The sequence below is a fragment of the Leptinotarsa decemlineata genome, unplaced genomic scaffold (assembly GCF_025532065.1).
Source record: "Leptinotarsa decemlineata unplaced genomic scaffold, Ldec_3_MD MMD2_tig00005385_RagTag_RagTag, whole genome shotgun sequence".
NCBI lineage: Eukaryota > Metazoa > Arthropoda > Insecta > Coleoptera > Chrysomelidae > Leptinotarsa > Leptinotarsa decemlineata.
The window spans coordinates 37,780-47,500 of NW_027412622.1; positions in this window are offsets into that span (position 1 = coordinate 37,780).

The following is a 9,721-nucleotide window of genomic DNA, read 5'->3' on the forward strand; positions in this document are numbered from 1 at the left end:
GTACACATTTCCTGAGAGAGGAAAGCGACAAATAAAATATCGGCCCTTATCAGGGCCACAACGATTTTCTCTAATGAATTCGACAATTGCATATATTTTTTTTTATTTTCTTGTCATCGCTTTTCGATACAATTGTTGACGCAGCACGATATGCGATTGTTTCTTTCTTGCTTGCGCATATTTACGTATACATGTATACATGATTAATAATATTATTATTGTTCAACTTCTTATTTTCGTGCCGAAACAAGTGATTTCTATTTGCTGAAATCAAATATCAGAATGTCTGTACGTTTATTCGTGATGAAAATAAAATGTATGCAGTAATATCAGATTTAGGTATACAAATGAATAAACATAACAATATCCATAGAAATATTATACATTCTTGTTCGTGGAATTACAATATAGACAATCATGAGTAAATTGGAATGAATAAATGAAAACAAAAAAAAATTATACCTAATTAAATTATATAGCATAGATGAATGCATACATACATTTCAATATCTGCAGAAATGAATGACGAGTATATAAAAATAGGTTGTTATTATTATTCATAGTAATTTGTGAAATGGGATAGATGAATATTATAAGCATAAAACAATAATATTTGGACAGTGGTTCATTAACCTTCGATCAGTTTATGAATATTCATTTTTTCAATTTTTTCTTTACGTACAAATGGTATCGCGTTTTAAAGCGGCGTTTCAGAAAAGTTTCATATGTAATTTCTATTGGTGAATAATTGAATAGTTTGGGAGCTACCTAGCTAGCTAGCTAGATACCAGTAGCTTCCCTGTCCTATAGATTTAGAAACCGAGTGGTATATAATCTAATTGTACAGATCGTTCTTCTCTTTTCTTCTTCGTATACAGATGTAGTAAGGTTGAAATTAATAATTTCGTTAAGTATACAGGATAAAATGAAGCAATTATTCAGGTAATCAAAAGAATGACAGATAATGCTTAAAATTAGATGGGTATATCGTTCGAATTTAATTTGGTAATTCGTTAATTATTACTCACACCAAAGTAAAGTATATAAATCGAATTCGTTTTGAAAACAAATTGTGGTTCTGAAAAGAACCGTTTTTTTTTTGTAAATTTCTCGTCGGAATATGAATCTAACCGCCGAAACCATATAATGTACGCCCTTGACGTTTGAGAGCGTATACTACGTCCATGGCCGTGACGGTTTTTCTTTTGGCGTGTTCTGTATATGTTACCGCATCTCTGATAACATTTTCGAGAAATACTTTGAGTACTCCACGAGTTTCTTCGTATATCAATCCGGATATACGTTTTACACCTCCACGACGAGCTAATCTTCTGATGGCAGGCTTCGTAATTCCTTGAATATTATCTCGCAACACTTTGCGATGTCTTTTTGCTCCGCCTTTTCCTAATCCCTTTCCTCCTTTTCCTCTACCAGTCATTTTGTGTAATACAAACGGAAGATTATAGAGAAAAAAAGTACGAGCGAAATACGTTATTACTACTTCGAATGCTCGAGAACAACTGAAGGCCGTCGGCGCTGGAAATGTCGTCAATACCCAAGTAATGGAAATATAAAGAATTAGAAAAACGGTCTTATTCGTAAATGAATAATTAATTTAAGACGCTACAGCAAAAATCAGGGAAATAAAATCAATACTAAATCGTTTACATGCAAATGAAATTTAAGAGAAAAATAATTCTAAGTCCGAACGGCGGACGGTAGCCTGAACGCCGATATACTCGACGTTCAGGAGCAGACGAAAATTCATTTCGCGTTGCGCTCTCGCGGCGGCGTAGGCGGAGTTGACGCCAGCCAACCACGCGCGAGAAATTCTTGCGTGATTTTATATTTAAGAAACGCGAAATGGATTTTCAACTCACTGTTCGATGACTCGCTTTACTGCAATCATCTGAGCTTCTTTTCACTGTGTTACTCTGCGTTTAAGTTCTGCTGTAAACTGATTGTTAGTTATTTTACTATACATACAACGTGTGTTAATAATACACTACAAATTAGTAGTGGCTTCGTTTCCAACGTCCTGCGTTAAGAAAGAATTCTTAACTTGAATAGAATTCAGACTAGTCTGGTCAGACAAATAGATTTGAGTTCGTTATCCAGTGGGATAACTGAGGAGTATTTTTGCGGAAACAAATCGACGGCGGAGTATTTATAAGCAACCTGATTCAGGAACTGGAAATAATACTTGGGTATTGGCTGCAGAATAGAATTGTACTACAGTTGTTGCCAGTGCAATTACGAGTTAAGTGTTTGGGAGGTAATTTCATCAAAAACAAAATTACCTCCAGAAAGAATTCGATTAGATCACAGACGATCACAAACAAACCTGTCTTTTTCAAGACAAACCAAACCGATTAGACTTTCCAGTGCCGAGTGAATTCGTGTGCAGTGTGCTGTGGACTTAAGCTGGTAAGCAAACAGACTATTTTTACTAACTCTTGTGTGCATTCACAGTGGTACCCGCCTGAACTCCGAGATTCGACGTGGGATTCAAAGGAAGAGGCCTCTGTCGCCGTATTGACTGCACCAACAGTGAATACAGCCAGAGGCACGCCTACCCGAGCCGTCTACGAGAGTCTTCACGAGAAGGCTCTCATTGCATTGACGCTCGGCGGCTTAAAAGCCCTTGAGTCCCCGGGGACTGTTCGTATCTTCGGGATTAGGGATAATAGGCAGGTCACTTCGCGGTGTGAGTCTCTTGTAGATAGGGATCGATAGGGAAACTTTGAGACCGGTCCCAGCGGCCAACGTGGTGTCTCATCGTACCCCCGCGAGTTTTTGTTTAGAACTATATAGAATTTTAGGGAACTAAAAATAGATCATTCGATTTTTGAATTTAAAAGGGAAATAATAACTTCTCTCGTGTAATTCAGTTACACGGAAAAAAAAGTAAGATCATCCGGGAGTCAAGGGGACTTCCCGGCTCTGGTCTCCTGTGGAGATTTCGGCGACGACGAGCATACTCACTTCCCTGGCCGGGCATCGTCGGAAACCAAACGGAAAAATGAACAACGAAATTCATTTTTCTAGTACGCCGGATCGACAACATGGCGCTGGCCAACGTGGGGCCACAGATTCACAAATGGAATCAGTTCCTAATTCAGCAATAAATCCATTTTTGGAAATGGACGAATATATAAATACTTCTACAAACCCATTCTTAGCAATGGCTATGGAAGATGAAGTAACACTCAGGGACGCTTTGGGAAACTCATTCGTAGTAAGGAGTGAAGTAGAATCGTTCCCCAAAATGGGAAATTCACAAAAAGAAACGAAGAAAAATGTGAATTTCAGTGAGGATATGCCTTTTTCGAGTTCAGGCATAATACAAACTCGATGGCGCCCAGAAAAGATTATAGAAGATAATCAACAAATGAAAATTGTTGATCATGCAATAAATAAATTAGCTGATGTCCTATCAGTGGCGATGAGCCAAGGACATTCGGCTAATCAGGGGGGAAACCGTCTGGATAGACAGAACCTTCCAAGGTTTCGAGGCCTAGAAAATGAGGACCCGAAACGGTTCGTAGACAGGATAGAAAATGAGCTAAGGAAAGCGAAGATATCGCAGGAAGAATGGGTAGAGGTTTTCTGCGGTCAATTAGATTCAGATGCTGCCAAGTGGGCAGCCGTGTACAGGGAGAGCCAAATAACTTGGCCGATTTTGATTAACAGGTTCGATCAAAAGTTCGATAGCCCTGAGCTGTTAGCTAAGCTGACAGCTAAATTTTATGGAGAGGGACAAACCCGAAATATAAAAACGGATGTTTTCATCATCCAGAAGATTGGCTTGGCGAAAAGACTGTTTCCGGAGATGGATGAACGAGCAGCTATGCATATTATTGTTCAGCTGATCTCTCCGGAGATTCGATGCTTTTTCAGGGGACGAGTCCCTGACAAATTGGAACAATTACTCCAAGATGCGTCGGCCATTGAGGAAGATATCAAGCTATCAAAAGCGCCGACTACTAGTAAGGTAGTGAACGTCCAAGTCCCGAATCAGCATCGAGGGCCAATACAAAATAACTCAAACTCGCAGAATAACGCGAGGTATGTCCCTCCCTATAACAGGGGAAATGAAAGTAGACAACAGCAGCCTCCGTCCGCAGGGTCCTCAGAGAGAAATGGAAACCAGCGTTTTCAAAACAGAGATAGGTCTCCACCGAGGAGAACTGTCAATAATGTCTTAGAGGAAACCAGCTCGGAAAACTAAGAAGTTGCGCAGAGCCAGGTGGCGATGGCCTGTGCAACTTAATTAATCGCCAGAATAATCTAAAAATTTTAGATTTTTCCTCCCCGTGTGTAAATAACTTTTCCGAAGTACTTTCCCCACTCGATGAAGAGCCAAAAGGGTTCGGTCGATCTCTCCCTAGGATTCCCGTTGTCATTAATAATAAGACTGTAACAGCACTAATAGACACCGGGGCGTCCAGCAATTTTGTGCGGGCAGATGTAGTGTCCCACAAGAGACTAAAAAATCTCCCAAACTCAGGGATAGTCCTGATGGGTTGTTCCGAGAACATCACTAGGAGTTTGGGCCAGGTCACGATTGAAGTGTATATAGAAGAGAGGGTATTCCAGCTAAAGTTCACTGTCCTTAAGGACTTACAGGAAAAGGTCATACTTGGTATGCCTTTCTTGAAAGGTCAACAGGCCAGTTTAGACCTAGCTAGGAATACCATCTATTTTGGACAAGCTCCTCGGTTGTCAATATTTTTCGAAGGGGAAACCCTCAGAAGACCCGGGAGAGACATCGCGCCTCTGAGCCTAGATGACTCGCAATTCAACGAGGCGACGAAGTCGGAAATTCTACCAATATTAGAAACATTTAAAGACGTTTTTGAAGAGACGATACGCCAACCTCAGACAAAGGCTATCCTCCATAAGATTATAGTTAAGGAGGAGAAGCCGTTTAGGCAAATGCGCTATGCCAAGATGTCTGAGGAGCGTAAACGGATCGTCCATGAGGAGATCCAGAAATTATTAGAAGCTGGGGTGATTACTAGGAGTACCTCCCCTTATTGTTCCCCCGTGGTCCTAGTGCCCAAGAAAGGCGGTAAGCTACGCTTCTGCGTAGATTACCGTCAGATTAATAAACTGATAGTCTCGGAGGCACCACATTTACCTCCCATCCAGGAGACCGTAAGAGAGATGGGCAAGGCCAATCTATTTAGCACTTTGGACTTGAGGAACGGATTCTGGCAGGCTCCGTTGGAAAAAGACTCCAGAAAGTATACCGCCTTCGGGGGCCCCGACGGTTCGGTATACGAATTCAAGGTCCTGAGTTTTGGACTTAAAAACGGGCCGGCCGTTTTCCAAAAACTCATGTCCGAGGTGCTATCAGGATATGTAGACAAGTTCTGCAAAGTGTACCTTGACGATATTATCGTCTATTCTGACAATGTCAAGGCACACTGTGACCACTTAAGACTGATATTAGAACGTTTGAGGACACATGGGCTATGGCTTTCCCCAGGGAAATGTATGTTCGGGTCATCGACCCTGAACTACTTGGGGAGAGTTGTGTCCGAAAAAGGAAACTTCCCGCAGGAAACTCATGTCCTAAATGTAAGAAATTTCGCAACACCAACCTCTGTTAAGCAGTTGAGAGGGTTTTTAGGAACTGCAGGTTGGTTACGGGAGTTCATTCCGCATTTTGCGGAAATGGCAGCCCCGTTAACAGACTTGATCGACAAAAAACGTAAATTCAAATGGAACGCGGAAGCCGAGGAAAGCTTCCAACGGATTAAGCGGGCAGTATCGCAACCGCTACATCTGGCTAGGCCTGATCCTGCGAAACCATATTTTCTGCAGACGGACGCCAGTCAGGTGGGGATTGGAGCGGTACTGTTCCAGCGGGGAGAAACACTGGAAGAGCGTGATGTGATAGCGTACAGCAGCGCAAAGCTGAATGAGACTGAGAGGCGCTATCACATCAATGAGATTGAGTGCCTGGCCGTAGTATGGGCGATTAAGAAGTATCGGCACTACCTGCAGGACGGTAAGTTCACCCTATTGACAGACAGTTCGGCGTTGACTTGGCTCGGCCGTATGAAGGACGAAAGAGCCAAGTTAACTAGATGGGCGCTGTTACTGCAGGAGTACGACTTCGAAATCGTACACGTGCCAGGGAAGCTGAATCAGCTTCCAGATTTTCTCTCCCGAAATCCCGAGGAAGTGGAAACAAAGGCTGACTTGGAAGTTGAATCAGAGAGGATGTTTTTCCCTCACCAGGAACGGCCAGCAGAGGACCAGATCGAGGATGACCTCGTTCTGTGCCTAATCGATGAGGTCGCAGAAATATTCAACACCTGTGATATGGTGTCCCTGTATCACGGGGTTGAAACACTGCTCGAAATGAGGACTTTATTCGACCGGATTGTCGAAGAACAAAAGTCAAGTGAGGGAGTTCGTCGGTTCAGGATGCGCATCGAGAGAGCGCAAGGAAATCCTGAACCGAGTGAATATGAACAGCGAATCATGAATGACTTTCAAATGGACGGGGATTTATTATACTATGTAGGTCCAGAAGGGAACTGCAAGCGTCTGCTAGTCCCCAGACGTTGTTGGAACTTGATAATCCGCAAGTACCATGACGAAGGTGGACACCCCGGTATTGACGAGACCATTAATCAAGTGAGTCGTCATTTTTATTGGTCAAACATGAAAAAACAGGCGCAGGAATATATTAAAACCTGTCTAACCTGCGCTACCACTAAAGCGTCAAAGCCTCAACCCCCAGCAGGACAACGACCGCTTGAACCGACAAGGCCATGGCAAATGGTGTCTGTCGATGTTCTCGGGCCCTACCCAGCAGGGGAGAGTGGGAACAAATACTTGCTTGTCGCGGTGGATTGTTTTTCTAAGTGGCTTGAGACCAAGGCCTATAAGAGCGTCCAAGCAGGTGTGGTGACAAAGTTTTTATTAGAAGAGGTGTTTTATAGATGGGGTTTCCCTGAAACTATAATCACAGATGGCGCGGCGATGTATTTAGGAGCGACGTGGGAACGATTCTGTGAATCTCATAACATGGTATCCAGGATGAGTCCGTCGCACCACCAGCAGGCCAATCCGGTGGAGAGGCGAGTGCAGGAGATCAAGAAGATGCTCCGCGCCGCCCTCATAGATAAACCGGAAGCTGAGTGGGAGCGGCATATACCAGAAATCGTGTTTCACTTACGAACACGGGTTAACGCGTCGACGGAAATGACTCCTAGTGAACTGCTGCTGGGATATGAAATTCCCAAGCCCGGAGAATGGGCTACTCCTGCGCAGCGCTCACGAAGAGCTAATAACCAGAATCGGCAGGCTAGGATCGAGAGAGCCAACCAAATGGCCGAGCGTTACAGGGAAAGGAATTTTCCAAATCGTGACGAACAACCAAAGGCGAGTTTCCGGCCGGGGGACTGGGTACTTTGCCGAAATTCGGAATTAATCCGGAAAAATTTCGGCCAGACCTGGTCAGTCCCTTCTCGGGTGATCCGGAAATTGGGGGCGAACACGTACATCGTGAACCGTGGTGGACAAGATCGCACGATACATATTAATGATTTGCGGCTAGCGCCTCCTCCGAGACCGGGCCAGGATCATCTAGATCCAAGGCATCCGGATTTAGATCCTTAGTATAGAATGCCTTTACATTGTAAATACTAGGTCGAGAGCGGAGCTGAAAGGCGGCTGTGATGCCTCGACATGTACAGTAGATTTAGTTAGTTTAAGGGGATAACAATTTTTGTACATATAGGATTAAGGACCAATTGTATCTCTATGAAAATTGTAAATATGTTGTTTGAAAAAATAAAGAAAAAAAAAAGAAATTGCTTCTCAGGCACTTAAACTCGAATAGCCGTGCAACAGCTTAGGGCAGGGGGGTGTCGTCAATACCCAAGTAATGGAAATATAAAGAATTAGAAAAACGGTCTTATTCGTAAATGAATAATTAATTTAAGACGCTACAGCAAAAATCAGGGAAATAAAATCAATACTAAATCGTTTACATGCAAATGAAATTTAAGAGAAAAATAATTCTAAGTCCGAACGGCGGACGGTAGCCTGAACGCCGATATACTCGACGTTCAGGAGCAGACGAAAATTCATTTCGCGTTGCGCTCTCGCGGCGGCGTAGGCGGAGTTGACGCCAGCCAACCACGCGCGAGAAATTCTTGCGTGATTTTATATTTAAGAAACGCGAAATGGATTTTCAACTCACTGTTCGATGACTCGCTTTACTGCAATCATCTGAGCTTCTTTTCACTGTGTTACTCTGCGTTTAAGTTCTGCTGTAAACTGATTGTTAGTTATTTTACTATACATACAACGTGTGTTAATAATACACTACAAATTAGTAGTGGCTTCGTTTCCAACGTCCTGCGTTAAGAAAGAATTCTTAACTTGAATAGAATTCAGACTAGTCTGGTCAGACAAATAGATTTGAGTTCGTTATCCAGTGGGATAACTGAGGAGTATTTTTGCGGAAACAAATCGACGGCGGAGTATTTATAAGCAACCTGATTCAGGAACTGGAAATAATACTTGGGTATTGGCTGCAGAATAGAATTGTACTACAGTTGTTGCCAGTGCAATTACGAGTTAAGTGTTTGGGAGGTAATTTCATCAAAAACAAAATTACCTCCAGAAAGAATTCGATTAGATCACAGACGATCACAAACAAACCTGTCTTTTTCAAGACAAACCAAACCGATTAGACTTTCCAGTGCCGAGTGAATTCGTGTGCAGTGTGCTGTGGACTTAAGCTGGTAAGCAAACAGACTATTTTTACTAACTCTTGTGTGCATTCACAGTGGTACCCGCCTGAACTCCGAGATTCGACGTGGGATTCAAAGGAAGAGGCCTCTGTCGCCGTATTGACTGCACCAACAGTGAATACAGCCAGAGGCACGCCTACCCGAGCCGTCTACGAGAGTCTTCACGAGAAGGCTCTCATTGCATTGACGCTCGGCGGCTTAAAAGCCCTTGAGTCCCCGGGGACTGTTCGTATCTTCGGGATTAGGGATAATAGGCAGGTCACTTCGCGGTGTGAGTCTCTTGTAGATAGGGATCGATAGGGAAACTTTGAGACCGGTCCCAGCGGCCAACGTGGTGTCTCATCGTACCCCCGCGAGTTTTTGTTTAGAACTATATAGAATTTTAGGGAACTAAAAATAGATCATTCGATTTTTGAATTTAAAAGGGAAATAATAACTTCTCTCGTGTAATTCAGTTACACGGAAAAAAAAGTAAGATCATCCGGGAGTCAAGGGGACTTCCCGGCTCTGGTCTCCTGTGGAGATTTCGGCGACGACGAGCATACTCACTTCCCTGGCCGGGCATCGTCGGAAACCAAACGGAAAAATGAACAACGAAATTCATTTTTCTAGTACGCCGGATCGACAACAGAAAGCTGGTTTTGTCTTGTTTTTGGGGGGACACGCCCACTTTCTTCGATTCAACCAATGGTAGAAGTTCCCTATCCTTATACCTGAATAAAACTGTTAACGACCGATCGTGAAGGCTCACTAATCAGTATTTGTCGTTCGACTGAGGAACTATTCGTATACGATGGCTCGTACAAAGCAAACAGCTCGCAAATCTACCGGAGGTAAAGCCCCTAGAAAACAGTTGGCTACTAAAGCCGCCCGAAAAAGCGCACCCGCTACTGGAGGAGTTAAGAAACCTCACAGATACAGACCCGGTACTGTCGCTC